Genomic DNA, 9,979 nt, shown 5'->3' with positions numbered 1-9,979 from the left:
ATTCTACAGGAGTACACAGCTCTCTGTGTTTTCACAATCCCTGGGGTGCTTTTGATGCAGGTTAGGAATCCAAACCATTGGATTCCTAAGAATTAAACCACCAATGAAACAGTGCACCATCATAAATAAGCAGAGTTCAAGGCATACTTATAAAAGGCTCAGGCAAAAAGAGAGTTGGAACAGTCACTTAATGTTGGGGGGGGGTGGGTGGACATGGGAAACAGGATTTAACTTACATGGACTGTCGTTTGATGATCTTCACAGTTGCCAAGAAATTCAAGTTTAAAATGTAATTCAAGCTTTTTAAACCTACTTTTGGCTCTTTGCCCTTGCTTCTTGAGTGTAACCTTTTTCTAGAAATAAAGTATGTAGAACCTCAACTCATCGTGGTCTCATCAGTGAGACTAATGTAGGTCTAAACATGAGGGATATCTTCTGTGGGAGCAGCCAGGAGAGTCTGACAGATCAACAGAGGGCTTTGAAGGAAGCTACTCCAGGTGTCTACTAAGTGTGTCATATTAGATAGCTTGATGATCCTTAGGATTAAAAGAAGAGGTGGACATGAAGAGGAGCAACTAACCAGATCCCCTGCTTGAAACGCCCCACTAAACAATTGAGGGGGCTGTGTGGTCTGTCTGGTTGTAGAGCTCACATGCTGTGGGATTAGCATCTTTCCATTGGCTTGACTTCAGAATGGTACACTGTATGCTAAAAGGGGCCAGCTTAGTGATTGCTGTAGAGCTCAAGCCTGTTGAAGTGGACAATTGTTATTCCCAGGACTTAATTATTTTCTAATGTTTAGGAAATCTCCAGTCTTATGAGCCTAATAACCTCCCCAAGGTAAAATCAAGATCAGTCAAATTTCCAGTGTCCCTTGTAGCTCAAACAATGCAACGGTGTCAGTCCCTGGCACAGAAGAGACATCACTGGACTGGTGGCAGTTCTGTGGCATGATATGGCTTCGATCATCTTTTCAAAATTCTCCAGCTGTACAAGACTTCTATGAGCTGCTCAACATCTTTTACATAAATTCCTTTTCTGATTTATCAGTTGTAAGTACCTGCTGTTGGTAGCAACTAAATTTCCAATATAAAAAATGGGCACTGGAGTTGTGACAATCAACAGAACTTCAAGGAAGTGAAGGCTACCTAGAATTGGCTACCCGGTCTAACATGGAGCGACAGCTCTGAACATGTAGAACATTAGGGAAGGTGACTCTGATAGCCATGGATGGAACTGTGATGACCTGGGGTGAAATGCTCCCTGTAGACATGAATTGGGATTAGACAGTGGCCACCACTATAGGACATGTGAAAGTCATGAGGCATCGAAGACTATGGGGTGTGCTGATTCCAATGCCAGGAACCCAAGATGTGTGAGTGATCCTGATTCCACTCAAGTTGCATGATCTTATAAATTCTCTTGAGGCCCGTACTTCTTTATTTTTTTGAGCCCATTCTAAGCTCCTTTGGGCCCATTCTCATAACACTTCCTTGGAATCTAAAAGGCCACAGACCTCGCAGATTGAATTTCTCTGGGGTACTCAAATGTGGGGACCACTCTCCTTCCACCTAGTCTCCTCCCTGCCCTCTGCCTTTATCAAGTCACAGCAACCAGAAAAAATGAAAAGACATTTATTGAGTCATCGACAGCAGTTTGACATCCTTAAAATCCTGGACAAGATTGTGAGCACAGCATTAATGGCAGCAGCAGTAGCAGTGAGGTCCGAGGGGCTCATCATTATGGTGGGACATGAACCCCAGGCCAGTCCAGCTCCCACGGGTGAGCCTGGAGCCACGACTGGGAGGCCAGGGGCTGCACCACTTGAGCCTTAACGGGAGCAAAGCTACAAAGACGCACAGCAGACAAGACACACCTGGTCAAGCAGACACATCCCAGGACCTCAAATTCAGGAAAAGGAGAAGGAACGGGCGAGCAGCCCATCTGAAGAATGTCCCAAACCCTTGAGGATGGCAGAGAAAGGCTAACATCACCCTCAGGGAAGTCTCCCCATTCTAATCCCGAGAGCAAACTGAACCAGCAGGCAAAGATAAAGCAGAATGGTGTGTCCGTCAGAGCCCTCTGGCCTGCCCTGCCCTCTAGTGCTGGTGGTTTAACAAATGGACAAAGGCTGACCCAGAAGGGGTCAAAGCAGTGGCCAAACCGCAAGGAGTCCTTTTCAAGGTTCTTCACCCCAACGAAGAACCGCATCTGCATAGTTTCCAAAGCCCTTTCACACATGGGACTTCTCCCTTCAGCCTCATCCCTGTCCTGAGGGGCAGACGACACAGTCATGTCCTCTCTGTTTCTCAGATTAGGAGATGGGGGCCCAGAGAGGTAAACTTGGGACCACAGAGAAGGGATAAAGCCAGGGAGAAGGCAGCTCTCCCTGCACCACGGGGACCCCATTACTCCTGTGGTCTGGAGGCCTGAACACCTGTCTGTGCCAGAGCCCCCCTCCTGTGCCCATTCCAGCACTTACTGTACGGTTGCTCTGAGGGCCACATTCCGGCTCACAGCAAGGCCGTGCACCTATGGCCGGGCCATTTGTTCATTCAGATGTACGAAGCACAACAGAAACCAACACGGTGTAGGCAACAACAGGCCTCGCCGTCTTCTCATTAGCCCAACAGGGAGGTCCGACCTTCAAATTCTCGAGTTCCCTCCTAGCTCTAGAACTCGCTATTCTCCCCAAGATGCATAGGGAATGAGTCAAGGTCAAGCAGCAGGTTAGGGGCAAAGCTGGGAGAAGTCCAGGCTTTCTGCTCCCTCCCTGGGGGCTCTCCTAACTGGTTCCAAGGTTCTGGGCTCAAAAAGTTTACGATGAAAAGTAGCCCCTGTTCTTACTTTGGAGGGTCTTTGAGAGGGCAAAAGTACTCAAGGAATTGAAAAGGGCTTCTTCAAGCTTTCCCTTCCAGGTAGAGATGGGCAGGTCAAGGTGAGTTGGTGTCCTTGGTGGGTGATGACGGCTGCAGGTATATGTAAGCCTTGGGCCAGGCTTCTGCTGCTTGGCCCTGGAGAATCCAGTTCAAAAGGAATGGGGTAGAAAAGAGAAGAAGCCACTATAGCCACTGATATGTCAAGAAGGGTCACAGAGCTGCCCACTGAGACAGACTGTGGCTGGGCCCTGGTGCGGTGGAGAGTCTTGTTACCCACAGTGCTGGGGAGCCCAAGAAAGCCACTGAACAGCCCAGATTCTACACTCTGACCCCACCCTGTTCCCTGACAGCTGTAGCATCCCTGACTGGGAATCCAAATTCCTCCAGGACTAGAGGCCCTCTCCCAACACTGCCTGCCTGTACCATGGCTGACCGGACAGCCATGACAGGGGATGAGGTATTTCTTTAGCCCGAGGAACCTTCGGCCTCCCATGATGAACTATGTCTTTTGCGACTGCACAGGACAAGAACTCCCTTCCCCGTAATGACCCTTCATGGGCACAGAGTCTGACAACTCTGCTCCTCACCAGCCTGACCTTGCCCAGTCCCCCAAGCCCTTGTCACCTGACTTCATGCCCTTTCCTGGTCCAGACAAACACTGCACTCCTTGCCCAGGCCCATACCAAGTAGATGTGTGGTGTTGAGACAGTGAATTCCAGAGATGCACCAAGCTGGGCACAGATAATCTAGTCTTATTGCCCATTTCACAGATTTGAAAACAGAGGGTCAGAGAGGGAAGAGTGTGACCTAGACCTCATGGGGTCCCTTCCACTGCCTGAGGCCCCGAAGGCCAGGCCTCCTGGAACATCCCGAACACATCAGGCACTTCTGCTCACAAGACTGGCCAAAAGTCAGACAGAAAAACAAATCAGCAAACCAACAGGAACACAGATCTCTATGAGGAGGCAGGCCCAGGGCTCAGGAAGCAGCATAGCATGTGGGGTTCGGGTGGGTTTTGTTTTTGCTGTCTTGAGATGACGAACCCACAGAGTCCAAGCTTCTTCTTCCACAGTGTAGCAGACCTGCGAGTGTGGGTGAAGCAGACCTGCGAGTGTGGGCGATGATACATGAATGGGGTCTATACCCAGGGACCGTTCCTCGTACCAGAGGTGGCCAGTGCCCACCCTGTCAGGGCAGCCCACCTCAGCAGGCACACATAGCTGGCCTGCCTGCCATGCTGCAGGCATGCTCAAATGTCCATAGCCTCACCAGCCCCATTAGAGAACCCAAATGGGAGAGAAGACAAAAGCTGTTTCCAAGGCAGAGAACCAAACCGCATTCTCCACTTCCACACATACATATACAGCAAAACTGACGTGATACACAACAACGATGCATGCCCTTTGATCTGTCTCAGCTTTGAACAGGAAAATTACTGAATTACGGCGTCTAGAGGAACACTGAAAGGAGCCTCAGCCCACAAAGGGGGAAACTGAGGCACAGAACAGGGAGGACTGTGTCCACAGTTCCAGCACTCTGAGCCTGACTGAGGCAGAAGCCAGCTTCCAAATCCTGGGCTGTGGCTCCTTCCAGCTGCAGCCCGTAGCGAGTCCAGAGTGTAGGTGGCCAATGGACCTTGCTGGGATGTACATCTGGCTCTCAGAGCAGGGGCAGGGAATCAGAAGGTCGGGCGCAAGGTGGAAAGGCCACTGCACGGCAACGGCCAGTGCGAGTCACCAAATGTGCCTGGGACAGGATGGGTCGCGCCTTTCTTTCTCTGCTTTGCCGAAATACCCAGGGACTGACTTCTCCGGCCAAGAATATGGTTTATCTCTAAACCACAGCAACTAGAACCTTTAAAAATCTCTCCAGAGCCTCTCTAGGAGCAGATCCCTAGGTCCCCCAGGCCCTTCCTCTGTATAAAACCAAGCAAAGCAACATTCGCCTCCACCCCGACTCCCCAAGCACGATCATGAAACAAGTCCACAGACACATTTGGACAAGAACAACACCAACAGCTGAACGGAATGAACTGGACCCATGGGAGCTATGGCATTCCTTTTTTTTTGATTCCTGAACGAGGTTCTGCCCTGCTGAGGCTCCGGCTGCATAACTGCAGATGGGGAGCCAGGACGGGTGCTGGGGAGCTGCCGCTCCTCCCATCAGCAGCTTCTGCTAATGGGCACAGTGGATGCGGCTTCTCCTCTGGACACCCTAGCTGCCCGGGGTGACCCAACGTCAAGGGCACACAGAGGGAAGTCTTTGCAGAGGTCTCAGAGAGATTTCAGCAGTTGAGTCCAGGCCCAAGGAGCTGTGTCTAGGGCTCCTCATTATTCAGGGGCAAGACTGAGGGGTGGGGAACCCTGGGCCCCGTCCTTAGGTGTACAGAGATGTAAGGTGCTTCGGGGTTCACTGACATCCCAGGCAAGCGGCTGGTTCATCCCAGGCATGGCTTTAAGAGGAAATAGGGAAAGGAAAGGCTTAAGGGCTCTCTGGTGGGTGTGGCTTGGGGACAGCGGCTCTGAGGCGGCCATGGGGAGAGCAGGGCAGGAGGGAAGGCTGCCAGATGAACCCTGCCCATTAGAGTTGGGAGGAAAATGATGGAGATAGTGAAGGTCTTACATGGATTCCTCAAACTCTCCATCTCCTTCCCAATCCCATCCACATTTCTGGCTCTCAGCTCTTCTTGGAACAAATAAAAAGCACCAGAACTTTCCCTGACCTTCAGCTCCCACCCCAAATGAAGTCTCTGATTGGAAGAGCCCTAGAGCTGGCCCACTGCCCTGGTATCCAGAAGCTCTTCTCTGGATACCAAGATGGCGGGTAAGCGTGAGGGAGCCTCAGGGCTGACCTGCATTGAAGGACCTTCTGGCCACTGAGCCAGACCTCGAGCAGGCCTCAGGGATGCAGCAGACCTGAGGAGTCCACATCCATAGTCAGACATTGAGGGGGCTGCAGGGAGGCGTCACCCCAGCCTCCCAAAGCAAGGCCTCTTCAGCCTCAACTCACAAGGCCTCACACCTGAGGTCAGGCCATCACTGAGGCTGGCCGAGACACGCAGGCAGAGCTGAGGCCTGGCCAGAGGTGAACAGGGGCCCTGGGGCAAAGAGGGAAAGGATGGGACTTTTCCAACTCTGAGGAATATTTACATGTCTGGGGTCAGGGTCAGGTGACCATGGTGGGTGGGCGGCACAGGGAGGGGCAGTGCCAGTCCTCCTTCCCTTGTCTCCTCAGGGAGCCCAGCTTCCAGTCCAGGGCCCGCCCAAGGGGAGGGAAGAGGCACAAACATGCGTGGGCTGGCACCTGCCTGCAGCCCCAGCCTGTGTGTGGAGGAGAGGAGGACAGGCGGGCTCAGGTGGCTAGGTTGTCAGCCGGGAGGCCGGACATGCGGATCTGGGAGCTGCTCTTGCTCAGGATGGAGAGCTGGGTGCCCCCGTTCACCCCGCTGCTGGCCAGGGACGGGTGCCGGTGCTTGAAGTCCACAGCGAAGTATCGGTTCACCTTCCAGCTCCGCCATTTCCGCTTGATCTCTGCCTGCACCTGCAGGGAGCAACTCAGGCAGTCACTTAGGGTGGACATCCTCTCCAGCCACCGGACACTGCAAAGGCCTGAGGTCCTTCCCAGCTGGCATCCCTCCACCACCCTGCTCACTACCAATAGCAGCCTCCAGTCCTCAAAGTCATCGGGGGGGAACTGCAATGGTGATGAGCTACTCCCACTTGTTGGCCCTCCAAGCTCCTGTCTCCAGGCCCCCCCTGCCTCTCCTTATCTGTCCTCATCTGTCCCTTCATCGGTGGTATTGGTAAATCGCTGAGCCCAGTTGTCTTGTTCCTTAGATCCAAGGAAGGGGACCCTGTCAGGTCATGTGGCCATGCAGCTAAGACCTCTCCAAACCCATCCTACCTACCCTACCCCTCCTGCCCCAGCACCTCTATTCTGGTCTCTTCAGGAACATCACCCCAATAAGCTACAGAGGGAGCCCCCAAACCACAGCTCTGGAGATGGAGTACCACTGTTGGGTTCCAGTCTCCTCCCAGGGTCTGGGGAATAAGCCATGTGGCCAGCAGGCCCACCCTGCATCTGCTCCCCAGCAAGCCCCCGTCCATGGTTGAGATGCCTGAGAGTCAGATCTTACCTCCCCATTCAGAAAGCAGTAGAGAACCGCTACCACGAAGCCCTAGGGAGAGAAGCAAGTGAACCTGAGGGTGCTGGTAATGGACCCCCGAAATGCTATGTGGGGAGGGACGGGGTGGGTGACAAAGACACCAAGACTGCATGGGGGCACCTGCCCAGGGACCTGGGGTGACACGAGGCAAGTTCTGCTCTATCAATAATGGGGACACCCAGGAAGCCAGCTGGTGGGTGAGTCCCTTCCCACTGGACAGCCGGGGCCCTGGATGTTATATTCCCTTAGTCAAATCTTCCCATTTGCAAAGGCAGGTGTTATCCCACTTCCAAGAAGCCTTCTGAATGCCCCAAAATGTTCCCTGGGCTCCCCAACCAGCCTGCAGGTTGCTGAGAGCAGGGGCCCTCCAGGACAGAGCAGGCCTGCATTGTCCGTCCATCACCCCCTACCCACTTGGCCCTCCTTGGCCAGGGGTCTTGTACACGGCAACACAGAACAGCCCGTGGAATAAAGACAGGGGGCATAGTGCGTGTATATATTCCTTACATCTCCAGCAAACAAAGCAATGGCATTTCCCTGACTGCTGCAACCCAATTCCTCACAAACCCCATCCCTGTGCTGTCACTTGAAGGAGTCAGAGGACAGATGATTCAAGGTGCTCAAGATCCATCAGTGAACACAGTGGCAGGAGCCCTGAGCTCTGACATTGGGCTGGGCTTTGTTTATAAAACGGCTAGCCTCACCAGGCCGAGAACCTGAATCATGTGAAATGGCCGAGTTAAAACGGGGGCAGAGGGAGGTTCAAGTCAGATGCAGAGAAGCTTTCTGACCATCAAGGTCAGACGCTAACTTACTGGCTTAGAAAGAGGCACGCTACCCCAGAGTCCTCCAGGGAGCCATCCCTGCCATCAGTGACCCACTGCTGCCCCCACCTGCCCATGTCCTCACTAGGGTTCACTTGAGCACTGGTTCACACCCCACGCTCTGTTCCTTCATGCACTCATGCCCTCCTGTGTCGGTCTGCTGTGTCCAGCTTCAGCTCCCTGTAGCCAGGTCCTGTGCGAGGGGCCCCACCTTGGGTAAGCCAGTACTCACTCATGGTCTAGCAGCCCAAAGTCAGGAAGTGGACACACAGGGCTCTTGCACCCCAGACTGAGGGGGAACTGCCATCTAAGACCACCCACAGGGGCCTGGCCCGGGATATCCAGACACCAGTGTGCCTTCTTGCTGGAGCCCAGAGGGTGGGTAGCATCAGGCTCTCACCACTCCCTTCTCTCCTCACCCTCTACCTGAGCCCAGAGGTCATGGTAGAGAGGCCTCAGGACCCCAGCAGGTGAGAGTGAAGGGGAGGGGAAGAGGGACGGAGGAGACCCAGAGGAAGGAGGAGAGGAACCCAGGCCCCAGCTCCCTGGGCATTCTGCCGTCCACGCATGCTGTGCCCACCTGGAAGGAGCCCAGCCCCAGCTCAAACACGAGTCTTTCTCGCTTGCTGACGTTCTCCGGGGAGAAGGCGAATACCGTGTAGTGGATTCCAAAGAGCGGGATGAGAAGCAGGGTGGACCGAGCTAGCCGTCTGTCGGGAGAAAGCAGGACAACTGCTCCAGGCGCTGCCAGAGCATGGGGCTAGAGCCCAAGTCTAGGGCTCTGTCCACAGATACCCCCCAGCATTCTTGCCCAGAGCAAGGGGCCTGGGTGAGGTAGTGGCCGCAACAGCCTGGGCCTCCAGGACTCTATAGGAGATTGTGGGGGACACCCCCACTGCAGGGCACCCCTCCGTACCCTACCAGACCATTAGAAACGTGCACATGTGACCACAGGGCCCTCTTGTGTGACATGCGAGATCCTGGGGAAAGAGAAGTCGGGACAAAGCACAGGGGTGGATCACAAGGTCCGAGGGGAGTGGCCGGGCTTCAGAAGAGCAATGACCCTCTGTTCTCAGGGCCTTTGCTGTGTCTGGGGCTAGCAGGACAGTCACTGAGAGTGACAGAAGGTTGCAGTGATAAGGAGGGAGGGAGGCTACAGTGGTGGAGCAGAATGGGAGACTCGGGAGGGACTCTGCGGAGGACTGACTCTGCCTGGGAAACAGTGAGTAGAGACGGGCAGGGTGTCTGCTCTGCGGTAGGGCAGTGGGGCACAGAGGGGGGGCTCCCGGCCACTGCTCCCTGGCCCGGTGGGTGTGGCTTGGGGACAGCGGCTCTGAGGCGGCCATGGGGAGAGCAGGGCAGGAGGGAAGGCTGCCAGATGAACCCTGCCCATTAGAGTTGGGAGGAAAATGATGGAGATAGTGAAGGTCTTACATGGATTCCTCAAACTCTCCATCTCCTTCCCAATCCCATCCACATTTCTGGCTCTCAGCTCTTCTTGGAACAAATAAAAAGCACCAGAACTTTCCCTGACCTTCAGCTCCCACCCCAAATGAAGTCTCTGATTGGAAGAGCCCTAGAGCTGGCCCACTGCCCTGGTATCCAGAAGCTCTTCTCTGGATACCAAGATGGCGGGTAAGCGTGAGGGAGCCTCAGGGCTGACCTGCATTGAAGGACCTTCTGGCCACTGAGCCAGACCTCGAGCAGGCCTCAGGGATGCAGCAGACCTGAGGAGTCCACATCCATAGTCAGACATTGAGGGGGCTGCAGGGAGGCGTCACCCCAGCCTCCCAAAGCAAGGCCTCTTCAGCCTCAACTCACAAGGCCTCACACCTGAGGTCAGGCCATCACTGAGGCTGGCCGAGACACGCAGGCAGAGCTGAGGCCTGGCCAGAGGTGAACAGGGGCCCTGGGGCAAAGAGGGAAAGGATGGGACTTTTCCAACTCTGAGGAATATTTACATGTCTGGGGTCAGGGTCAGGTGACCATGGTGGGTGGGCGGCACAGGGAGGGGCAGTGCCAGTCCTCCTTCCCTTGTCTCCTCAGGGAGCCCAGCTTCCAGTCCAGGGCCCGCCCAAGGGGAGGGAAGAGGCACAAACATGCGTGGGCCG

General features: G+C 54.5%; 1 long non-coding RNA gene across 1 annotated transcript; it reads right to left on the bottom strand.

Annotated features, from left to right (window-relative positions):
• Nucleotides 1-4,943: 4,943 nt before the first annotated feature.
• On the bottom strand, nt 4,944-8,770 carry LOC102468568 (uncharacterized). Its single transcript, XR_334211.3, has 3 exons — nt 8,449-8,770; nt 7,015-7,056; nt 4,944-6,419 (listed from the first exon to the last, which is right to left on the bottom strand). It is a non-coding gene; the product is annotated as an uncharacterized LOC102468568 (long non-coding RNA).
• Nucleotides 8,771-9,979: the final 1,209 nt, after the last annotated feature.

This window comes from Tupaia chinensis, unplaced genomic scaffold (assembly GCF_000334495.1).
Source record: "Tupaia chinensis unplaced genomic scaffold, TupChi_1.0 Scaffold000170_1, whole genome shotgun sequence".
NCBI classification, from domain to species: Eukaryota; Metazoa; Chordata; class Mammalia; order Scandentia; family Tupaiidae; genus Tupaia; species Tupaia belangeri.
Note: the sequence above shows the minus strand (reverse complement) of the source record. Positions and strands in the feature narration are given on the sequence as shown.